This window comes from Pieris brassicae, chromosome 11 (assembly GCF_905147105.1).
Source record: "Pieris brassicae chromosome 11, ilPieBrab1.1, whole genome shotgun sequence".
NCBI classification, from domain to species: Eukaryota; Metazoa; Arthropoda; class Insecta; order Lepidoptera; family Pieridae; genus Pieris; species Pieris brassicae.
Genome location: NC_059675.1, coordinates 6,351,736 through 6,365,022, shown reverse-complemented (window position 1 = coordinate 6,365,022; position 13,287 = coordinate 6,351,736). Strand labels below are relative to the sequence as shown.

General features: G+C 33.4%; 1 protein-coding gene across 12 annotated transcripts in view; it reads right to left on the bottom strand.

The window, feature by feature from the left end:
* Positions 1-4,658, bottom strand: part of LOC123716254 (band 4.1-like protein 4) — a 42,165-nt gene extending 37,507 nt beyond the window's left edge. For 11 of the 12 annotated variants that reach the window (XM_045671903.1, XM_045671910.1, XM_045671911.1 and 8 more), the window contains exon 1: positions 4,315-4,658. The gene's annotated coding sequence lies outside the window, so the exon portion shown is untranslated. Of the gene's footprint in view, positions 1-4,310 lie in introns of all 12 variants that reach the window. The other variant, XM_045671904.1, reaches the window with a different exon arrangement.
* Between the last annotated feature and the right edge of the window lie 8,629 nt (positions 4,659-13,287).

Genomic DNA, 13,287 nt, shown 5'->3' with positions numbered 1-13,287 from the left:
TGGATATTCACATAACCTATTAATTTAAACTAATATATGTAGTTACAGAGTTTTATAGGGACCTAAATAATTTGAGTTTCAATGTTTCAAAATTTTTTTAACTCTACATAAGGCTATCGATATAATTTCATGACATTGACATGACAAACATGACTCACAAAATGAGGCCAGAGTCGCCGAGCGTCTTCGGGCATATAATAAACGAATCGTGTGAATCAGAACTTAACTACTATTTTGACTTTGACTGGAGCCGTTTTTTGCCGCTGACTTACATTATTACAAGTAATTTCTTGACTCACAAATTACAGCAGGTAGCCAGCGGCGATCCCGATCTCGAAACAATCGGTGAGCCGAGTGAAGGCCCATACACAGTCCACGCCCACAGTTTAAAATTCTTAAAACTGGCATGGGAATTAACTAGTTCGCCGCACTGATTATTACAGTGTCTACACTAATAAGCGGACCAAGATGAAAATAGATTACCCTATAATGACTGTGCTCTGTGATTTCACAATTTGAGGTGAATATACAGGTAAACTTAAACCACATTATATTAAACTAACTGTATGTGCTTGCCAACAAACAAAAAACAATCCCAGTATTCAACGGTCTCCCCTCCGAGCTTTGTAGAGCACCTAGTAACGAAGAACCCTACAGATTACAGAGCTCCAGCGCTCATGCACTCACTTTGTATAATAAGGCCCTTCGCTCTAAATGTTTCAAATTAAACGCGATCGTCGCAAATTCTAACTTTCAACAATGAAACATCTTCGTTTTGTAGCTTGGCGTTTCGGGAACCCGCATAACGAGAGGCTAAATTAAATAACATCGGAACTTTGAGGATCTCAACGTCTGAAGTGGTGTACCGTGAAGCAGATGGAACGATATTAGTTCGATTTCTATCGAAAGTTTTGACCGCAATGTTCCTGACGGCCTCTCAGCGGCAAGTAGACCGCGCTTATGCGTGCTAGTTCACAATAATTACTCTTTATTTCTTTTTATGAATACTGAAAGCATTTGTTTTGGTGTATAGGCCTTTCCATAACTACTTATTTCAGAAACAGAAATGAAAGTTTTCATAAACTTCTATTGTTTCTTGTAAAGGGTTTTTAAATGGGTCACAACATGGATTTACAACAGAAACTTTTTACTTTTTAGTACAAATAGCAAATTCAACAATATGTTACTTACGTTACCAGTTTTTTTGAAGTTTTAATATTATTTTACCTATTTTTATTACAGCGTTATTTTGGACTAACTAAACCTAACTCTAAATAGTAGACGACAATGACTATTTTGCTGTCATAACCATCAAACCAATGCCTGATCGTACCTATGGTCTCAGGTCTGAGTTTTATTTTGACAAAAATATATAGTTTCAATATATATTAAAGACAATTAATATAAATACCAAATATTTTATTTTATTTTCTTACAAAGTCTATGCCACATTAGATACTTATTTTTAGTAAAATACAGAACTAATTCTTGTAGAAGATCGTCCACTTTATTCTTATCAAACGTATCATAACAAGTCCAAGTAGTACAGTAATATATTCTGAAAGTTATTTTCATTATACGTAAGCTCTAGTCTAGTCTTTGTTGCTATACCTCGTTATAAATTTGGAGCGAAGCGGACACAATTGAATCTGCTAATCGGAAATGGGCATTGTCCAACGATAGAAGGTACCTTTGTAGTAAATGCATGACAATCACGTCGCGCCCACGTTCAACTTCGATTTACAACATATATGTTACTGAAGTTATGTATACATTTTAATGTATTCTAGCGTACATATTAGAAAAAAATATTTAAACTAAAAACCGTGTCCGTATTGAAGATAACGCAGTAATGATAAATTTGAAAACACTCCTTAACATAAAGATATTTCTTATTAGATATACAAATATAATTTAATTGTGTTATTCGCTATGAGACAATTCTGGTAATTATGTCTAATATAAAAATGAAGTGCTTTATTAATAGGTGTAATTGAAATGTCTACCTAACATCACCGCAAATTTAAAGAACAACAACAATTTAACAATTTAAAGAACTAACAACTTTGTACTACCTTTAATTAAGAGTACATTTTCTGTGCACCAATCAACCGAATCGGCGCAACAAGTCTTATATTTTTTCTATATTTCTAGTATAAAAATAAACCCTTATAAACCCTAGACAAGAACACAAGACGATATTGAATTATGCAAATATTAACAGGTTTATTTATTTCCCCTAATTTATTCAAGACACCATCAAAGCGTCAATAAGACGCTAAAATATGCGCATTTTTTCTTCCTTTTAATTTGTCTTATAAAGCCGTATTTCATAGATGAAATCTGGATAAGGGAGTCGAAGTGGAATCTCGAGTACGTGGTTTCTAAAGTGGAATGCGATTAACAAATCGCAACGAGGACAAGAGGACTCTTGACCTGGCAAACCTCCAAAGTCGCGGTCCTTTAAAAGTAATTCATACTGTTATTAAATGGTCCCAATGTAATTACTTATGCATTAAAAACTTAATTAACCAAAGTCATTAAACAGCCATAAGTTCAATTAAAAATTAACCAACAGTTCTGTTATACGTGGATATAAAATAAGAAATGTGAAACAATTCTCATATCCCCTCTGTAATTGAATTTCTTTGATTGAATTTAAATATGTTTCTGAAACGTTTGAACGGTAATGGAAAACGCATAGTAATAAACGAACTCGACAATATTTTTATACTTTTCTTCTGTGTATTAACATTGCATATTAGCAATTAATTTGATATGAAATACTTAATTGAATTATAAAACCCTGCTTAATTAAGTATCCAAGAAAATAAATACAATTTGTAACGTAAAAATTCTAGAGAGAGTTTTATTACAATCTTACTTAAATAAACCGTGTTTTTTATGGAACGCTGTTATTTTTGGGTGATTTACTTTAGAAATCTAGCAAGCTTAAATGAATAGTCTTCAACGTACTCGATGTAGTCCTCCGTAGATATATGACATATAACTGAGACGCCACACATTCTATTAAGTCAGCCTTCTGACATGTAACAACGTATAAAATGGTTAATATATATGACTACAATGTAGCCTCGGAAAGGTACCAGATAAATAGGTATAAGGAAAAAGTCGGTGATTACTAGTTGTTAGGGATATAATTGCTTAGAAACGGTATTATTTAAAAATTCGATAGACAGTAACTGATTCATTGTCAGTTGTTTTCATGTCAATCTCGTTATGGATCACAAAATGACATTTTGTTAAAATTGTTGTATTTCGTGAAATACCGTGGTATGGCCTCATAGTTATGGTTATGTGATATTTTAATAAATTTTCGAGTTGACCTTTGCTGCAGTATTTAACAAAGCAGTGGAGGGATAAAAACATATTTAATGAATAAAATCCTACAGCAGCTGCAATTTTTTTTGTGGGATACAAGTAAAAAAATATATTGTTTAAGTTATCATTTATTTTATTTTTTATTTATTATTAATTTCATTAGCTTTTGCCTCTATTTAAGTTAATGAAAAGTGTAGATGCCGAGTAAGGTGGTAACTTACTCCTGCCTAGTAAATTCCCGTTTTTAATTGAAGTTGACTTCAAACAAATGCCTGGACCCAATAGGAAAATTCCTTTTTTGCAAGTGTTTTTTTCTAGATACGTCCAGTATTCTGAATTAATCGAGGAATTTGTAATTCATTGACGAAGCCTGGCCATTTCATGAAATGGGCCACCATTACGTAATAATGTATTAATTAGACCAAATAGGCAGTTTTTTGTTAAATGATTACGTATTTATTTAAGTTACAACGCGATTGAGGCAGGAGGCCCACAAAATAGATTAATTAGAATTGAAATCACGATTACCGATTGATACTTGAATACACTTCAACTTTGATAGCTAAGCACAAAACCAAACTACTTAGGTATTCCTAATGGATACTTCAATAAAGGTCGTCAAACTAGGAATATTATTTAAAAAGTCTAAATGGAGCTCAAGGATAATTTACGGTGGGTCAATTAAGAAATTTTATTAGATAATTGTTAAAGTGAGAAATTAATGCAAGAACTTCGTGACCGGCCTGCCATACCGGCCATTCAACTCTAAGACCTCGTGCGATGACCAGGCTCTGCTGCTCACAAACAATTGTCAGAACTAACATTTGATGAAACTAAGCCCTCCTCATAATTCCTCCCGCGCTCTGATTCACACACAAATTACCCGTTACAACATAAAAAAACTTAGCCCCGGCTACAATATACATACAATAGTGAAGTATTCTCTATCCAAAAAAAGATAGACGTACTTACAAATTCCAAAGGTCTATCCAGTCTCCACACTAATATCCATACGCGGGCCTGAACATAGTTTATGACAATTTCGCATTCAAATCGGACATGACTCGCGGAGCCGGTATTTTCTGTGCACTTTCACAGTACTTTCAAGAAACTTTTTACATGAAGATTTTAGTAAAGTCACTTATCAACCGGTTTGTCCATGTTTATTAGTTTCTCCATAGCAAGTTTATAAACAAAAGGTGGAATCGCGTATACGACTACCGATGAGGGTGTGACGTGCCACCTGTCAACACGACGTACAAATATTCACTGCCGCCTCGACGTTCGAGCAATGAGCGGATGGCGGGACTTTATGATGGCGGGGCCGCTCACCGGAGGCAAGCCGATCCCGCATTTACACCGGCCTCCCGCGTTCACATCTCAATACGTCATTTACAATCATGTAAATCGCTATCATATTTATTATTCTTGTTTACTCCTTATATGATGATCGCAACGCAACCCAAATATATTCAAAATGCAATTGAAAAAACATCATGGTATTCAGTACCAATTATAAGATTTTATTAAATTTTAAAGTGACATCTATATTTCACTTAAAAACAAAAACCCAAAGAATAGTGACACCTATTTCCAAACAACCGAACTACGATGAAATAAAAGTGCAGGGTGGCAAAACAATCTTAGACATCCCAGTAGTAAAATAGTTTCGCTAGAGTGCGCTAAACAACTTTACAGTATATTTCATTAATACGTAGTTAGATTTAGAACGTCTCAGAAAATTCTGACACCCGAGTGCTAAATAGAGGGCTACTTAGTAAGTCCTTTTCAAATGTTAATTATTTAAAATTAAAATAAATATGTCCTTCTCTAGACTTGAGAGATACAGAGCTTTGATTGTAGGAATTTGTTTTGTTCGGTTATTCCATTATAATGAAAATCTTGTCTTTCAGTTTGCTTCCTTTTTATAGTTGAAACGGTCTTAATCTATGGGACCAACATAAAAAAATATAAACAAGAGTTTAGAACGGTAGGATTTCTTACGCGATCTTGGTAGCTAGTTTTTAAAATTTTCCCTTGGGTAACGATTAGATCAACGCGAACGCTACCTGCCGTTACTAGCTTTATATGCAAGAAAAAGCGTTACAGGGGCTTAGTAATTAATTCTTATCTATAGATTAGGTTAAGTAAAATTCACTAGTAATAAAATATATCTAGAGGTACAAAATAACAAACATTAAAAGTAATATTTTATCTGTGATAAATAAATTTTGTCTGATATTATATCTTATAATAGATTGAAATTTTAATAAACGCGTTGGTTGCCAGTTTTAACTAGGTATGATCATTATAATATTACGATATTAACAATTTTATTGTGGTTCGCTTCGTCATCAATTGATCATTGTTATTCTATTGAGAGTCCTTAGGGCAACTTACTTTATGAGTCATCCTCAGACGTGATGACATGTCAAGTACATTTTAAGATTCACCATTTGTAACTGCAGCTTATGTGAATTTAGACCACATTAGTCATATGTATATAAAACTATTCACGTATAATAATATTGTAAAAAGAGAAGATTTTTATTTCTCTATCGATTACTGGATCGATTTTAAAAAATCTTCCACCGTTAGAATCCTCCAATCTTTATTTTTTTATAATTGGGTGGGAATTGCTAATGGAGTGAGGTCAGCCCTGCTTATGCACCAGTGTCCCAGCCAGTCAGAATCACCTGCGTCCTTTTCGTTCACCCTGGAACCTGATGCTCTCACGTGCCGACTTTCGTGCGCCTTAAAACAATATCTACTCACTTCGGAGGGAACCCGTATCGAAGTGAGTTTGTCTCGGAGCTCTAAAGTGGCCCTACCGGACTCGGGCATAGAGGAGATCCCTCTTGCCTGAAAATCAACAACGATTCAAGAAACCGAATCGGTGACCACTGGATCGATAATTTTCCGACGATCTTAAAGCAACAAAGTTGTGCCAACACGAGCTCAGAGCTAGAGACAGATGGAACTCACCCGATGGCGTACCAAATTGACCATCTTGCTATTATCTTGTCCAGCCATAAGTTCTGTTACAAATAAAAATGCATTTTTTAATGAAGCAATGTATGTCTTTTGTTAACATAGCTTTTACACATTGAAAGAAAACACTTTTTTACTGGATTGATAATAACCTTAATATTATTAAAATTTATACCTACATATTAAAGTCTCAGCAAAAAAAAATCTATTCGAAATGGCCACCTTCGGCTTTTATACAGGCCTTTAATCTGTTTGGTCATGTCCTCTAAAACTTACCATAATTTGAATTCTACAGCCTTGAGGTCTGAGCTAGATGAGGCCCAGTCTTTAGCTCTTATGAAGTCCAGAACGTTGTTTTCAAGCCAGGCTTGGGTAGTTCGTGCTTTGTGACTAAGTAATCTACCAGCTGCTGGAAAGTCCAAGGTATATTTTTTAAAAGTGTATTGCTGAGAGGTTTCACAATATGATCCAAGACTGTATCTTGGTACAATTTGACTGAAGTTTTTACTGCTTTTTTACAAAAATGTAGTTTTGTGACTCCTAGATAAGACACGCCCCACGAAACCATTACTGACGTAGCATGATGACCATGAGTCCCCTTCCAACCACTTAAGCAGCTTCATTAGAATTGTGAGCAAACATTTTATCATTTTGCTTATTGTAGTGTTCTTCAATCGTGAAAGTTTTTTCAATGGTAAAGAGGTTATTTCTGTGCTTTTCACGTCCAGGGGCTAGTCTTGTACATCGACGATAAGCATCGAGCTTCAGCCCTTTTTTTATAATAAGTGACAGAGTCCTAAGGTAAATCATCATTTTTCGCGATTTTTTGATTTGAACATACAACTGATACCAAGCTTTTGAAGTGCCTGGAATTTGACCGACGGCTCCATCCTCCATACTCACTTTGTGCAAGGCGATCACTGTAATTATACCATATTCCATATTGTAATTTGATAACTAACACGAAAAAATATGTGAAATGCATAATCGAAAGAAGTTTTAAAAATAATATAGGTGTTTCAATTTCAAAATAATTAAAAAGTTGAAAGAAGGCATTTACATTTGTAAGAGAACTTATGGCCGGACCAATTAGTTCGAACTGATGCTAGTCGCTGCTCGATGTCCGAAACCGAAGAGGTACTGATATTGACAGCGGCCACCATCGGGTTGTTGCCTAAATACGCCTTAATGTTGCGGTTTCGCGACCAGCCGGTGTTTCTGGAGAAGGAAAGACGTAACGTCTTAAACTCTAGTATATTGAAACTATGAACAAGTTCAGACTTGAACTTCGTAACCGCTTCACGCTGACGATTACTCAATAGAAGAAGAGTGGAAACGATTTTAAGACCGGCTCTTTCGTCTTAGGGCACACTAAGTACTCGTGCCATTAACGACCGTAGGAAAATCCTTACATCCCAACATGGGATGGAGCTAAAGAGGTAGGACGTTCCGATACTAAATGAAGCCGGCAGAAAAACCTGCTTTAAAAAAAATTATACGTTCTTTTCATACGTTTCACAAAACTTACATGAACTTTAAGGTGAAGCTATCAACTAAATACCGTGATTGATGTAGTATTTAAGGCATACTTTCATATATAAAATGTCAATTTATTTCCACAGGTAGGCAGGTTTACTGTTCTCATCTTAACGTTTGGCAAGAGGCTTACGCAACATTTAATGCATGTTTGTTCATAAAAGAAACAATGCAATGAAGGTACAATCGTTTCTGGTCCAAAAACTTTTGCTCTAGATGTATTTTACGACAAACGAGCTGTTACAATTTTAATTTATGAAACATTGCTACGCATTTTACTGTACCACTCACTAATTCTTAGTCAACTTTCCTACGCATATTTATCACATTATACTGAGTGGAATGGCTGGCTTGTGGAATCTTCTGCAGGGCAGAACGATCGAACGATCTGGATATTGTTGGACCGCCCATCTGAACATAGAAAGGGGATTCAATTGACTCTTAGGTTCCTTACTTATATTTTGCTTTTTTATCTTTGTTAACTTATTAATTATATCGTAAGCATTACGTCCGCCGTCCGTAATTCTTATTGAAGCCATTCATTGTTTGTGTAACTTGTTTAATTTTATCTGAAGTGTACCTTATTGGTGTGGCCTAAAAGAAATATTTTCCAAGGGGCACCTGGATTACTGAACAGAACATTTACAGATATTTAAGGTTGTACATTTATAAATGAGTTACATATAATCTAAAGCAAAACTCAAGTTGAACCGTAGAAATATTGAATTAAAAGTGAATTTTAAAATTGCTTGTAATCTTGTTGAGATATCAAGAGTATCAAGTCTACAAATTTTCACATGAGGCTATCAGCTATCGGATGCGGGCTCTCGAGCGTATTATAACGGCTATATGACACTTGATGTAAAATTAGTCATTCACGTAGAAACTGGCTGATTCCCATGTAATTTTATATTGTTGAAGACGCCGCGCCGCTCCTAATGTTAGAATTCCTCCCGCATGCTAATAAAAATATTTATTAGAAGCCAAACACATAATGGGCAACCTGCCTGCTTCCTGACCAACAATAATAGCTGTAGGCAAAATAACAAAGTATTGGCATTTGAAAAATATCGTAGTGCTCATTCAAAGAAAATACAACAAAAAACGAACGGAGTAAAATGTTATATTCTGTATTCACGTTTATTAAGTACTATAAAGCATACAGTGTAGGTACTACATAGCCCTTATTTTGTGTACATTTCTTTAAATTATGCATGGAACGATAGGTAGGTACCATCTTCCCACTTCCCACGTTCCATGGCTTGTTACCATACTTACACATCACTGATAATGGAAAAAAGTTGTTACTTTTTCACTACGCATAAATACTTGTTTTACATAACGTAATAATGGTCTTTGTTCAAGGGACTGTCTTAGTTTAATTGTCAGTCATCATCCGTTTTTTATTTATTTTATTTAGTTGAATATTGTTATTTACAGCATACAGATTATAAGCCAAAGAGACGATTAAATATAAGCAATTTTGTATTTTTCTACATAATGTTACTATGTTAATGAATTTTGATAAATCATTTTTGCTTTTTATTGAGAATATATATAATATGTTTTTTATTTGAGAATTGCGGACTTAAACCAGGAATTATTTGTATTGTAAGATAAGTAGGTATTCAAAGGTCAATGAACAGCTCGCTGGTAATTAGCAACATTCATAGATGACCTGAATTAAGAGCGATATCATTCTGATCTAAAAGATGTGATGCTACTACAGGTCGTGGGATTGTCTTTTAAGCTTTGTATTTTTTCAAGTATTTAAATTATTCTAGCGGTTTTTAATTCTAACTCTAGTTAATGATAACAGGTATTAATTACTTCGATTAGGTATTGTATTATATATATAGCTATGTATAATATTACTAATATTTTACTTACGTTGAACGTAGGCACATATTTTAATTGCCATATAAAATGAAATTTAGTATAAAATCCTTCATATTTTTTAAATATGTAAATAATTTTAAGAATATCGAAAAGGTTCATTATTAGGTTTATGTATACATTTAAAGTTTCAATCAACATCATCTGTTTAATCATTGTAGCAAATAGAAAATAACAAGAGTCAGGCAGCATGAAGGTCTTGCGGTGACCTTGAATTCGAGGCGCTCCTTACTAATAATGTTTACAATAATCATTATATAATAGGATTACATACAGCAATCGGCATAATGTTCTGTTCAATTAAACTAAATGTTTAGTAGGGTTACTAAATTTGGAAAATTATGTTCTACCTATACCTAGGCCTATGTATGTGTACCTACATGTAGAAAAGTGAAGGAAAGTATTATCAATCCCTAGATATTGAGCTACAAAAATGTTCGGATGCTTAGATAATAAGTGTAATAAGTGTATTAGTAGTAATTAAATTGAGAATACTTAATGTATGTAAGAACTATGAACCCACACTCAAAACTCTACAAATAACGCAGCTCAAATGTCATTTGTGTAACATTCCTTGAGAGGCGATGGGCTTGTCATGATTCTAAGAACGGCTTGAACTAAGAAATATTTGTGTATCCTTTGTTACAATACGAGTGCAGGAATAATGAGCCCTTTGACAAGAAATGAAAAGTCGGAAGAGCAAGGAGAAATTACATGGTCTATTGAACCAACCTCTAACTCCGTAGAAAAAAATCCAATCAGGGAAATTAGTTTAAAAAGTTTACATAAATTCTATTACACAATGATAATCATGTCAAAATATCTAAATTCCTTACTTATTGGAATAAAAATACGGTAGATGTGTTTACAAATATATTATAACGCTGAAGAGGAATTTTGTTTGGTTAAACGCGTTATTCTTAGGAACTACTAATCATAATAGCATTACTTTTGCTGTATTGTCCAAGTACTTACAATGCACAAACAGACTAACTTACACTACACCTTTAACATTAAACTTAATCCTTTAAATTAGGATAAAATTAACCTTTATTCACTGACAATTTACTAAATAAAAACTAGTGTAAGGGCTATATTTTAAAGATATTTATTTGTTTCTAAAATAAAAATATTGTTAGTATCTATTTATAAAAACATCTAAAATTTGTATAAAAACTACCAACTTTTAATAAAACCAGCGTTATTAGGACAATATTAGAATAAATGAAATATAGCATATGCCGAATTCGTGACTTACCTCTTACATAATGCAGGTTTGATAAATAATGATAAATAATAATCATGCGTTCACGTTTGGTCGTGATCAAAATCCACTACCAATATCAAAATACAGCCTGTTCCAAAATGATCTACAAAGTACTCTACGTCGCTATATTAAAAGTACCAGAAGCAAAGTGCAAAAAGATGTTTCCTACTAGAGGACTAACCACTTGTTAATAAAAGATACCGTTTTTGTTGCAATTGTTAAGTTTTTCTATAAAAATGGTTAATGGTAACATACTTCCTTTCGTATACGTTTTATTTTTCATATTTTTTTTTCTTTGATAAAATGCGCTCGAAACTTTGCCATATCTACGTAACAGAATGTCATAATTCTATAACCTTCCTTCAGCACCATTCGGTCGGTGAAGCAAACATAATCAAGCAGAAAAAGGTAGCATAATCTAATAACAATATCTTTTAAAAATCTTTACTTCTTAGAACGCTGATACGAACCATTGTATTCTTATCAATTTGCAAAAAGACACGGTAAAATGAATACGATAATACAATACGTTTCACATAAATTAAATAAATGATTGGAATTTCTATTCAATGCCAGTATGATCCCATTTAATAAACTGGTCTGTGCAGCAATTAAGAATTGCAACCTCAATTTCTCTTTTATAAAATTGAAGGAAAAAAATATCAAATTGGGTATTTTGATGATAACTTTGATAATCGTGGTGTGGTATATTAGTAATTATTTAGTGCTGTTACCTAGCTGTTAATTTAGCTGAAGTTACTGATTTAATCACCGTTAGTGTTTTCGATATCAAGTTATATTTCAATTGAATGTTATTCCTGTAAATTATACAACGTTTTATCAATTGAACGATGGTACATCGAATGACGGACGATTTTAGAATTTTATTCATGTTTAGTATTCTCGTGTGTCAGTTAGCTATTACAATATATCAACTATAGGTATTCAGATATAGCTATATATAGAAATAAATATTATATATAACATACACTCTCCAGACGCAAAAAGTCATATGTTCACACTTATGGCAAGTATATTGCATGTACAAAATGCAAACAGAAACATAAAATAAAACTATAGATATACAATAAATCCTCATAAACTATCTCGAGGGGTCTCCTAACATCCTGTATAATAGGTGTAGCTTGTTTAATAATTTGGAGTCGTGCACGTGCCCTCCCCGCACGCAGGAAGCACGCGCCACTAGTGACCGCCGCTATCCCCTCCAACCACAGACAACCTAAATAAATTTAGTTGTATGGACTGGCAGGATGTCTAAAACCTAGATTTAGGTTGATTTAAATTAAGATGTAATTTGCAAATATATGTAATATAATCTATGGTCTATGTTCCAGTAAAAATAGTCATAGTAGAACCCTTTTTTCGGTGTTAAAAACAAAACGGTGTTATTTTACTGGATACTTTTATATTTTTTATCAGAACATATAAGATAAAGCCTTTATTTTTGTGCCATATTTATCTAATGAAATAGAATCTTAGGCAATTATTGCTAAGAAATAGACGTACAAAAACATCCTAATAAGCAATAATTTACGTCCGAATGTTAATGACAGCCTTGTCGACAACGCATTCCCGGCGCCAGACTGCGGTATATTCCTCTATATTGTATAGGACCTTGAGGGCTTTCGTCTGACTTATTGTGCACAAAATCAATACCTCATTTACATAGGAACAAAGAAAGAAATATCTTTTTACCAGACCACTTAACCACGTTTCCTTGATAGATTACACTAGTTACTGGAATTATGAAACTAAATTATGACTAAGTTTTTTTTATCTCTCATAATTTCTACGCCTATACAAAGGAACTCTTAAAGTATTATTCTGTAGTAAATGTTTAGAATATACTGATAAAAAATGTATTATTACAAATTATAAAGGAACTAAATAAGATATGGTCTAATAATTACAACTTAAAGATTGTTTAAAACTAAATACATTTTCGGAGTATAATTTTTTTATAAATAGTAAATACTTCATCAAAACAAAAAGTCTTGTAGTAGCCCGCCCGCGGATTAATTAGTAACAGTGCGTATAACCTTAAGTTGCTGTTAGTTTACCGACGAAACAATAACTACCTATTGATTACCTAATTGCCTATAAGCAATGTTTGATGAAATGCAAAAATGGCATTAACCCTAGTAACTGTCGTCGCGTGTGTTTTAATTGAAATAACGAAAATATAATTTTTGGTTCAAACAAGTATACTTTCCACTTGACCGAAGAAACCCGCC